At 37.3% G+C, this 11,757-nt stretch overlaps 1 protein-coding gene across 4 annotated transcripts in view; it reads right to left on the bottom strand.

Moving 5' to 3' along the window:
- LOC135209700 (scavenger receptor class F member 2-like) overlaps positions 1-11,757 on the bottom strand; it is a 901,938-nt gene that overhangs the window by 619,161 nt on the left and 271,020 nt on the right. For all 4 annotated transcript variants that reach the window (XM_064242462.1, XM_064242460.1, XM_064242461.1 and 1 more), the window contains one exon: positions 5,442-5,477. The gene's annotated coding sequence lies outside the window, so the exon portion shown is untranslated. The remainder of the gene's footprint in view (positions 1-5,441; positions 5,478-11,757) is intronic.

The raw sequence follows: 11,757 nt of genomic DNA, 5'->3' as shown, positions 1-11,757 counted from the left end.
TAAGTAGCTCTCTTCTTCTGTGTCCCTTTCCAAAAAGTGATACATACATACAGTACATTACACACACACACACACACACACGCACACACACACATACATACATATATATATATATATATATATATATATATATATATATATATATACAGTATAATTGTATATATGAATATATATAATATATATATATCTGAATCTATAATTGTATATACAGCTATATGCTTTTAAAAAAAAACCACAGTAGCTCTCTTAAGTGGTGAATACTAACTGGCAGTTAGTCGACTGAGGTGAGTCGAAGCAAGGGTAGTAAAGGGTTATGATGTTAGCACCCTTCTCCCTAACACTATTTTTTTTTTTTTTAAACAAAGGATTTTTAAATTGGAGTAAATCGATCTCAGATCTCTCATTGGTGAGGTGAGGTATGAGAAGCTTGCTATTAGATATAGAATCTAAAGAAGTACCACAAAATAGTTAGCGAGTTGATACTTTTTTGTTTTAATAATATTAACAATAATTTAAAACAAAAATTTAGAAGATTCGAGGCATAATTTTACTATAATCTAATAGAGTAAAAGCAAAAACTCAAAGTATACACTCCCATATATTTCAGTAAAAATTGTCTCTTAATAATAATAATAATAATAATAATAATAAATAATAATAATAATAATAATAATAATAATAATAATAATGTGGCGCCGTGGAGGAGTGGGTTAGGTCGTCAATAGACTTAAGTCAAGTTAAGCAACATTGGGGCTGGTCAGTCGTTGGATGGGTGACCGCTCTCCTCGGCGTTGATTCCTTGGGAAAGGAATCAACTCATTTACCTATCCCCATTAGGGATAGGTAAATGAGTACCTATCCCTAATGGGGTAGGGTCCAGCTATGGGTTAAATAGCAAAACTCAGCAATGATGGAAAGAAATGAAGGAATAAACGACAACGACGTAAATGGAACCTCTGGCAACAGAGGAGCTTCGTCCGGCAACCAGGTATTCAACCCAATTGAAGGGGAAGACGGTCAGGTACTTGGAGGTCGTCATCCAGCAACTGATCACCACAACGACAGTAATCAACAGCCTGAGATTGGAGCTACAGAGGCAAAAAGGAAGAAATGGACAAGAGAAGAAAATAAGGAAATATGGAGATGCTACATCAGAAGCAACCCGACGGAGAGAGGATATAGAAGAAGATTGGTCAACATCTGGAATGAGAGGAATAACACCCCCAAAACAGAGCAGAGGCTGGCAGACCAAGTAAGGGACATAAAGAAAAAGAACTGGCTCTCCCCAACAGAAAGAGAAGAACTGGAAAGGGAAATGTCACACGACAACGAATTACACGAAGACGAACTGAGAAACGATGCCACAGAAGACGACAGGGAGGATGAGGTATCAAACAACGACACACGAAGATACACCGACGAAGTAACAGAGAGGACGGAATGGGTAGAAAAGATTAGACAATGGATGGAGCCAGATACAGAGAGAACAAAGATCCCTTCCATGAAAGCCTACAACACCAAGAAATTAAGGGAGAAAACAAGTGAGGTCAATGAAATAATGGGCATAATACACACCACCAGTATCACAGAAACAAATAACTTGACATATGCAGGAGCAAGATTAGTAGCAGAACTGATGGGGATTCGAACACCAACACCACCAGCACAACCAACCCAACAGAAACCAAAACAGCAACCTCCTTGGAAAGGCGCCTGGAAAAGCAAATCATGGTGATGAGATCTGACTTGAGTAAACTGAAAGAGATGGCAGAAAAAAGGCTAAGAAGCAAGAAAACAAGGGAGGAACTCAACGAGAAATACAAAGTACAAGAAAGGAGACTAAACAACACAATAGAAGATGTAAAACAGAGGCTTAAGGCCAAAGCACATTAGATCCAACGGTACATAAACAGGAATAAGGGATACCAACAGAACAAACTATTCGGAACCAACCAGAAAAGACTATACAGCCAACTAAGAGGGGAGACAACCACCACAAATTCCTGAGGCCGAACCAAGTAAGAGACTCTGGGAAAACATATGGAGCAATCCAGTATCACACAACAAACATGCAACATGGCTCCAGGAAGTCAAGGAAGAAGAAACAGGGAGAATAAAACAAAGATTCACAGAGATCACGACAGACACAGTCAGACACCAACTAAAGAAAATGCCAAACTGGAAAGCCCCAGGTCCCGATGAAGTCCATGGATACTGGCTCAAAAACTTCAAGGCCCTACACCCACGAATAGCAGAACAACTCCAGCATTGGATGACCACAGGAAGAACATCTTTAGTACAAAAAGACAAGAGTAAGGGAAATATAGCCAGTAACTACAGGCCTATCACCTGCCTACCAATAATGTGGAAGTTACTAACAGGTATCATCAGTGAAAGGCTATACAACTACCTAGAGGAGACAAACACCATCCCCCACCAACAGAAAGGCTGCAGAAGGAAGTGTAGGGGCACAAAAGACCAGCTCCTGATAGACAAAATGGTAATGAAGAACAGTAGGAGAAGGAAAACCAACCTAAGCATGGCATGGATAGACTATAAGAAAGCCTTCGACATGATACCACACACATGGCTAATAGAATGCCTGAAAAAATATATGGGGGCAGAGGAAACACCATCAGCTTCCTCAAATACAATGCGCAACTGGAATACAATACTTACAAGCTCTGGAATAGACAAGCAGAGGTTAATATCAGGAGGAGGGATCTTCCAGGGCGACTCACTGTCCCCACTACTCTTTGTAGTAGCCATGATTCCCATGACAAAAGTACTACAGAAGATGGATGCCGGGTACCAACTCAAGAAAAGAGGCAACAGAATCAACCATCTGATGTTCATGGACGAGCATCAAGGAAATAGATACCCTAATCCAGACTGTAAGGATTGTATCTGGGGACATCAGGATGGAGTTTGGAATAGAAAAATGCGCCTTAGTCAACATACAAAAAGGCAAAGTAACGAGAACTGAAGGGATAAAGCTACCAGATGGGAGCAACATCAAACACATAGATGAGACAGGATACAAATACCTGGGAATAATGGAAGGAGGGGATATAAAACACCCAAGAGATGAAGGACACGATCAGGAAAGAATATATGCAGAGACTCAAGGCGATACTCAAGTCAAAACTCAACGCCGGAAATATGATCAAAGCCATAAACACATGGGCAGTGCCAGTATCAGAATATAGCGCAGGAATAGTGGAATGGACGAAGGCAGAACTCCGCAGCATAGATCAGAAAAACCTGGAAACATATGACAATACACAAAGCACTACACCCAAGAGCAAATACAGACAGACTATACATAACACGAAAGGAAGGAGGGAGAGGACTACTAAGTATAGAGGACTGCGTCAACATCGAAAACAGAGCACTGGGGCAATATCTGAAAACCAGTGAAGACGAGTGGCTCAAGAGTGCATGGGAAGAAGGACTAATAAAAGTAGACGAAGACCCAGAAATATACAGAGACAGGAGAAAGACAGACAGAACAGAGGACTGGCACAACAAACCAATGCACGGAGAATACATGAGACAGACTAAAGAACTAGCCAGCGATGACAATTGGCAATGGCTACAGAGGGGAGAGCTAAAGAAGGAAACTGAAGGAATGATAAACAGTCGGCACAAGATCAGGCCCTAAGAACTAGATATGTTCAAAGAACGATAGACGGAAATAACATCTCTCCCATATGTAGGAAGTGCAATACGAAAAATGAAACCATAAACCACATAGCAAGCGAATGCCCGGCACTTGCACAGAACCAGTACAAAAAGGGGCATGATTCAGTGGCAAAAGCCCTCCACTGGAGCCTGTGCAAGAAACATCAGCTACCTTGCAGTAATAAGTGGTACGAGCACCAACCTGAAGGAGTGATAGAGAAAACGATCACGCCAAAGATCCTCTGGGACTATGGTATCAGAACGGATAGGGTGATACGTGCAAGCAGACCAGACGTGACGTTGATTGACAAAGTCAAGAAGAAAGTATCACTCATTGATGTCGCAAATACCATGGGACACCAGAGTTAAGAGAGAGAGATGGGGAAAAAATGGATAAGTATCAAGATCTGAAAATAGAAATAAGAAGGATAATGGGATATGCCAGTGGAAATTGTACCCATAATCATAGGAGCACTAGGCACGATCCCAAGATCCCTGAAAAGGAATCTACGAAAAAACTAGAGGCTGAAGTAGCTCCAGGACTAATGCAAGAAGAGTGTGATCCTAGAAACGGCACACATAGTAAGAAAAGTGATGGACTCCTAAGGACGGCAGGATTGCAACCCGGAACCCACACTATAAATACCACCCAGTCGAATTGGAGGACTGTGATGAGAGAAAAAAAAAAAAAAAAAAAAAAAAAAAAAAAAAAATAAAAAAAATAATAATAATAATAATAAAACGTAAACCAAATAAAAAAAAAAAAATTCTGATCCCGGAGCACTAAAGCTCTACTCCAAATCCAATAAAAATATTTGAGAGCAATTAATTAATTTTTTTTTTTTAACTACGCGGAACTGATTTTTCCCCTTTTATTAGTTCTATGGAAAGGAAACCGTGGTGTCACTGGTGGCAGTTTACAACTGTATGATGATTATATCGAGTTCTAAATTTCGATTAACGCTTCACGGAAATAACTCAAGAGATTCAATGTCGAAATTGGCCAAAATTCATGAAAGAATAAGGAAACCAACAAGATGAACCATAACAACCTAACTTGTCACAGTGTGGCGTTATACTAAAATTGAATGCATTATAATAAAATTGAAAACAAGGGTATCTTACAATACTAGCAACAACAGTGAATATCAATAATTATAAATATAATATCACATTACTCACGCTCATACAGGTAACTTTTCTTAGAATAGTCTGCATAACCCTTTTCAAATATCAACACTGATCTCACGAGTAGCTCAAAAACGTCTCGTTCGGGTTTTGAAACCAATCCTTACAGCAGTGGGTTACAGTAATGTTATTAAAATGTAAACCACCGATATATAGTCGAAGAAAGTTCTGAGAGGGTATGCGGATGCCTTATACAAGTCTCTCAAAATATAAAATGAAATATGACAAATCGAGCCTTTCGACTGTTACAGAATTACGATAGATTACTATACTTTCAAAAAACTTAAAATATCTCATGATTTACTACACACTACTTGTCAATCCAAGTTGACATTTCAATCTACTAGTAAAATACTACCAATGATGATTGTTACTAAAAATCAATTGCACATTATATGCATATTACCAGAACTTATACAATATTACTGTAAATGTTCTTTATCCATACATTTTTCTAACTGTACACACACACAAACACATACACATATATATGTGTATGTATTATACACATTAATAAATAACATATAACTCACATAATAGTTTGGTGCACATATATTAGATAAAATTACCTTATGACAAGGGAGAAAACTCCACAGCTATCGTACCTGCAAAGAGATAAAAAAAAGTATCAGTAAACATATCACAGAATCTACAAAATACAAAAACCCAAGTAAAAGAAATACCTCATCACGGAAATTGAAATGGAACAGAACTGAAAAAGGAAGACACGCGTCATACAAAATCATTCGACGTAATGGCCTCCACAAAACAATATGTTGCTTTTACGTTTCGCTCGCTGAATAGGAGAGGGAAAATTTCACATTCAAGGGGAAACGTTCTATGGCTCTTGTCCTTAATGCCACTAGGCCCCACTCCTTCCATCCGCGCTACTCCGCCCCCCCCCCCTACCCCATGCCCCCGGCTTGAAAAAAAAAAAGGAATATTTGTATGGAAAGCGAAAATAGGAATATTTGTATGGAAAGCCATACAGAAGCGACCATTTTGTTGGTGTAGATCTACACCCCCAAAAAATATGGAATTTATGTGTACGAAAAATATTTTTATGATTCGCAATACCACCCTCTGTTTTTAACAAAAATTCTAACAGCAATAATAATGGTAACCAAGAACATAATAATCATCAGTATATCTTCTCTGAAAGTTCATTTCCCTTGCCTGATACAGAACAAATGTTCAACTAAATATAATTATAAAAATGTTCACCGCTTTGCGAAGAACGAAATAGATGCTAAAAAATGTATCATTAGGGTACAAATAAAACTGTAAAAAAACTGCAAAATAATCCCGTGAAACACCGTAATACCACACTGATGCAGGGGATAAATGCTTAAAAAAAAAACCTCAGTATTCCCCTCGCAGAGGAATAATATCCATGTAAGAGTTTAAAACGTGTGCTATCTATATAGATATATATATATATATATATATATATATATATATATATATAATATATATATGTATATAAAAACACACACACACACACATATATATATACTATATATAATATATATCGCACATTCTGGTGCTTTTTTCACATTGAACAATCATTAAACAGTCATCCCCTTAGTAATAATTTCCTGCATAAACACTGAAGAATCGACGTGATTCAGAATAGTGACATGTGCCTCGTGTGGTAAAAAGTATTGCCACCATGTAACCAGATTATCCGTCTGGCAGAAATTCTGATTCAGACAAAGGATAAAGGGATTTTACTTTGTCTTCCTTCCCCGCCCCTCAAAAAAGCCTAGCTGTCGTACCAATCGAAAAATAAAGGTTTCACAGCTCTTAAAGAAGAAAAATTGGATACAAAATCGTGTCTTAGCCTACTAGATGTAACTACCTTGACCTTTTTTTTGTGTGAATAACATTAATATGTGTATACCATAAAAGAAATTATATTTGACGAAACAATATGGACAAGTTAGATTTACCGTTGATTCAGGGAATTTGCTGTAACTTCTAAGAAATTAAAAAAAATAATAATAAAAAAAAGAGGTCCAGTTTCTCTAGCCAGTTTTCTTTGAAAAAAATATTTCACTCTTACATAATAAGAAAACATGCAAACGAAACAGGAATCTAGTGATACGGACGGTCTGGGTTGCTTATACTACGTGAGTAGTGATGCCACTGATCATGTGTTCATGAGGTGTTGGATTCGTGGCGACTGCTGGTGTTTTCAACAGCAACTCTTCCTCATGATGAAGCTGTAGCCCTGCAATGAACATAAATATATTCCACAGCGGCCTAAATAAATCATATCTCATCACCTACCGACCCATTTCATTAGAGGACCGAGAACCTTTAGGGGTGAAGAACGTCGATGGCAGGCCTAATAAAGCGAGAAAGCACTTGGACGTAGTATGAGAGGTCATGGCCTCTTAACAATGATTAATAAGTCTTAAGGATGTCGGTCACTTTCACAAGGCATGAAGCCTCCAAGCAGTGAACGGGGCCCGATTTCCCTCCAGTAAATGGAAAGGGCTAATGAATACAGGCGTCAGGACTCTAAATCTGGAATTCAGGCTACGATCAGACTTAACATTTTGAGAATGGCATGTTTTGTGGAAACGTGAGCTTTCCATAATTGATAATCAAGCAAATACAGATTCTGTGAAGGTGACACACAAATGTGGAACAGGTGGGATATGGATAAATCTGAAGACAGATGAATACAAATGGAAAATTGGTAAAAATAATATGGAACGTCATCAACGTATTGCCTCACCTTGTGAGACATTTAAAATCAACAGTTCTCGACAGAAAGTTAAAAGAAAGAAAATAAAATTTAAGGAAATTTGCTAAGTAAAGTTGGAGCCATCAGTATTCCCTAACTTTCTGAAGAGTATATGCCTTTCCATCCGTTCTTTTCCACTTACCATACCTAATGAGAGAGAGAGAGAGAGAGAGAGAGAGAGAGAGAGAGAGAGAGAGAGAGAGAGAGAGAGAGAGAGAGAGAGAGAAATGCCTCTTCAATTTACAATTGGTCTTCATATCATTAAAAAATAACCTTACATTTTCCTGGGATTCTTTCAAAACAGGTAATTGACGATAACCTGAGCAAGCTCTCATTTTTATTTATTTATTTATTTTTTTTGGCAGGGTTCAAAACGTTGTGCGTCATCTCCTATGTCTTAAGAAACTCAGGACTTCTTCACTAAATTCAACTGACAGTTAAGTTTACCTTATAAAACTATAGGAAAGCTGTTCTTGGTACCGGGATGAAGAATCAACTACGGAGGACATGGCCCAATATATAAGTACTTCAAGTGAACAGAGAATGCCTGAAACCGCAGCTGTATCGACGATCGACCAATATGAAACAGGATATTCAGAGAACAATTAATCTTACTCTAGTCAGCCTGTCTATCAGTTACAGCCAGCTGACGAGATCAGCTAACCCGACAATCAATTAGCACCCAGCATCCCTCAACTTGAACAGAACGCCTTCTGAATTGAATAGAGAATTTAGGCCAAAGACCAAGCACTGGGACCTATGAGGTCGTTCAGCGCTGAAAAGGAAATGGACGGTAAAAGTTTGACAGGTGTAACAGGATAACTTCGCAGTTGCACTATGAATCAATCACTAGGCGAAGTTGGAAAGTAAGATGGAAGAAAGAGTATATGACAGTAGGTACAGTAAAAGGAACGAATGGGGTTGTAGCTAGGGGCCGAAGGCACGCTGCAATGAACATTAAGTAATGCCTACAGTGCACCGCATGAGGTTCAATGACGGCACTATCCCCCATACGAGCCGGGCTGCTTTCTACTATCACAGAAAACAACCAAGGTTTTGAAAAGCGACAAAGAGCCTTTCACGCAAACGTCTAGTAAATAAATGGTTCTGCACCTGTTACGTAGAATGAAAACCAACCCATCCCCAACATGACAGACATGTGCTATGATTGTTAAGTAGAAAGTGGCTGTATAAAAGTCATAGGCTTATAAATCTTGCACAATTTAGAAGCACTTCTACACTCCCCTTGTGATGAGAGGCGTTCCCGTAGAATACGGCAACCGATATTAATGCGTTATTTGTGGATTTACGTCTAGAAGTATAAAAAGATCACCTAAAAATATCATACATATACACATACACCCATATATAGTATATATTATATAATTAATTTATTTTTCACATTTTTTCACCAGATATATATGTAAATGCAATAATCACAAGATAGCCAGGCATTGAGGTTATTACAATTACTTACCCACACGCACAAACACACACATATACGGATTAATATATATATATATCCTATATTATGAATATATATAAGTATCTATATATATTATATATATATTTATATACATACATATAATATATATAGTATATATATATATATATATATATATATATATATAATATGGAAGTAAATCTCCGTGAAAATTCCATATAACTAGTAGAAGTAACCTCGCCGCCAATCTACAACCAACACGACAAAAACCGGTTACCATAAAGAAAAAAACGAAAATCTCCAACAGCATTAATTCCAAAAAAATAAATAGGAACAGCAGCCGGTTCCTCATAATTCCGGGTCCAACCAAAAAGCAGAGGGTCGCTTGGAGAACAAAAAAACTAGGTCAAACAAAAACTTAAAATGAACTGTGTTAAAAGCATCACTAATACCTGGTTACCAGTTTTTTCCCAGCATTGAAAATCCGACGTATATCAAATTACATTTACAAATCTGCACTGGAACATAATCCCCGGCAATCATAATAGCGCAAAATCCGAAATAACAGTGCATTCAGGCTATCTACCCACATTAAGTTCAGGTTTGGCAGTAAAAAACGACATTCTGCAATCTAATGGCAAATACTGCCAACGATATGGTAATTTAATTCGGTTACATTCTTGTATCAGTCAACGTTAAGTTCATATAGAAGATTTAGCCAAATTATGACCGACAGGCTCATAAAACGAAGTCATTGTGTATTATATGGGCATGAATATTTCTCATGTGATACCAAATAAAATTATGAAAACAAACTTAATAATTCTAGGATTACACAGGAATGCCTCCCTTGGTTTTTGCTTCCATTTAACTCTAAACTGAGGGAAATGATCCCCATCAGAAAAAGAATCTGAATATATTATAAAAATATATATATATATATATATATATAATATATATATATATATAATATAATATATATATATAATATTTGTGCACCATGTTTGATTAAAAAAAGTATTGTTAGCCTTAAAGTAATCCCAATTCAAGTAGTTAGACACATACATGGATGTAAACCCAGTACGAAATTCAAGTGCAATTCAAGACGTCGAGAGAGAGAGAGAGAGAGAGAGAGAGAGAGAGAGAGAGAGAGAGAGAGAGAGAGAGAGAGAGAGCAGGTTAAGAAATAAGCCTAAGATCCAAGTGTAAGCAATATAGGGATAATTGCGTTATCGATTTCATTCGTATAACCTAACAAATTCCCTCCATCAAATAACGGATAATTTTTCCATTACCTGAGGATTATCTTGAGAGTTTTCCAGGGCTCTCTACCCAAGATGTTTTCGACCCAGGCCAATGCAATCACTCTGGATGGCGGCTGGGTGCGGGGACACGATTTTTGAAATGAAGTTTATATTCTCCACTTACGTCAAATCTCTCTCAAATATATTTGTAAACTATGCATTAAAAAGAAATCATAATCTTAACAATCTCGTATCATGATAAAGAAACCCACGCCAATGCAATCATTCTGGATGGCGGGTAACGGAACACGATTTTTGAAATAAAGTTTATATTCTCCACTGACGTCAAAATCTCTCTCAAATATATTAGCAAATTATGCATCAATAAAAAAATCATAATCTTACCAATCTCGTATCATGATAAAGAAAAGTTCTCTTTCTCGTTACCATATGTCATTCAGCATCTTTTAGAGAACTTATAAACGTTAAAATTCCCTATAGTTGCAAGACCATGTAACTGATTTAAAATGAACCGTTTTCTTGCGCAAAATGACTGACTCTTGCGGTTACAGGATCCAGCAGCCATCAACCCCCCCCCCCCCCACCCCCGCTCCCGTCTCTTTACGTTGCGGCCTTCCTCCAGCAATATCAGCCTTGTTATTAAACCGCTGCAAAGCTCTCTATATGGATAGGAAGCCTCGAGGAAGGACCTTCTAACGAGAGATTAAAGCTTCACGAGTGATTGCGTCTCAAGTCTGGCAGAAGGAGATTTAATCAATCGCTGCCCTCAGGATCCACTTGAAGTCAAGAAATTACTTCGAGGGTAGCCAACATAATGGAGAAAATTATATTAACTTCTATTAGCGCGTTTAAACATTTGATAAACTATATATATATATATAATATATATATATATATATATATATATACACACACACACACACACACATATATATGTGTGTGAATTGAGATAATACCATCACAAAAGGAAAAGAAGAAAAAAATGAGTATACACCCAGAAAGAATTTCATATTAATCTCATCTAGCAATGTGATGGATAGCCTATTAAAATTCTGTCTATGGCCATAGAGGTTCATATCCCAGGAGGAGAGGTCAAACACTCATCACTAAACAGCTCTCCCTTTAGATTCTGACTTCCTAGAAATAGGGGTGAGCCGTTAAGAATGCTAAGATGAGGCGAAAAAAACTATAAGTAAACGTTATGTAGTAATAAAAAAACAATATATATCTATGTGTATATATATATGTATAAATATGAATATCACATCACCGTGATTCATATAAATTATTCGAACTATATCTAATTCGCTCTACCTCGGAATTGATATATTTTCATACATTTTCATATGTTAGCCGAATCAATAACATCACTGAAGTCCTGATTTCTTCTCTGTCCGCTGAGGACGAAATTATTATCAACT

The sequence above is a fragment of the Macrobrachium nipponense genome, chromosome 38 (assembly GCF_015104395.2).
Source record: "Macrobrachium nipponense isolate FS-2020 chromosome 38, ASM1510439v2, whole genome shotgun sequence".
In the NCBI taxonomy this organism is placed as follows: domain Eukaryota; kingdom Metazoa; phylum Arthropoda; class Malacostraca; order Decapoda; family Palaemonidae; genus Macrobrachium; species Macrobrachium nipponense.
This window is presented reverse-complemented; position numbering and strand designations above follow the sequence as displayed.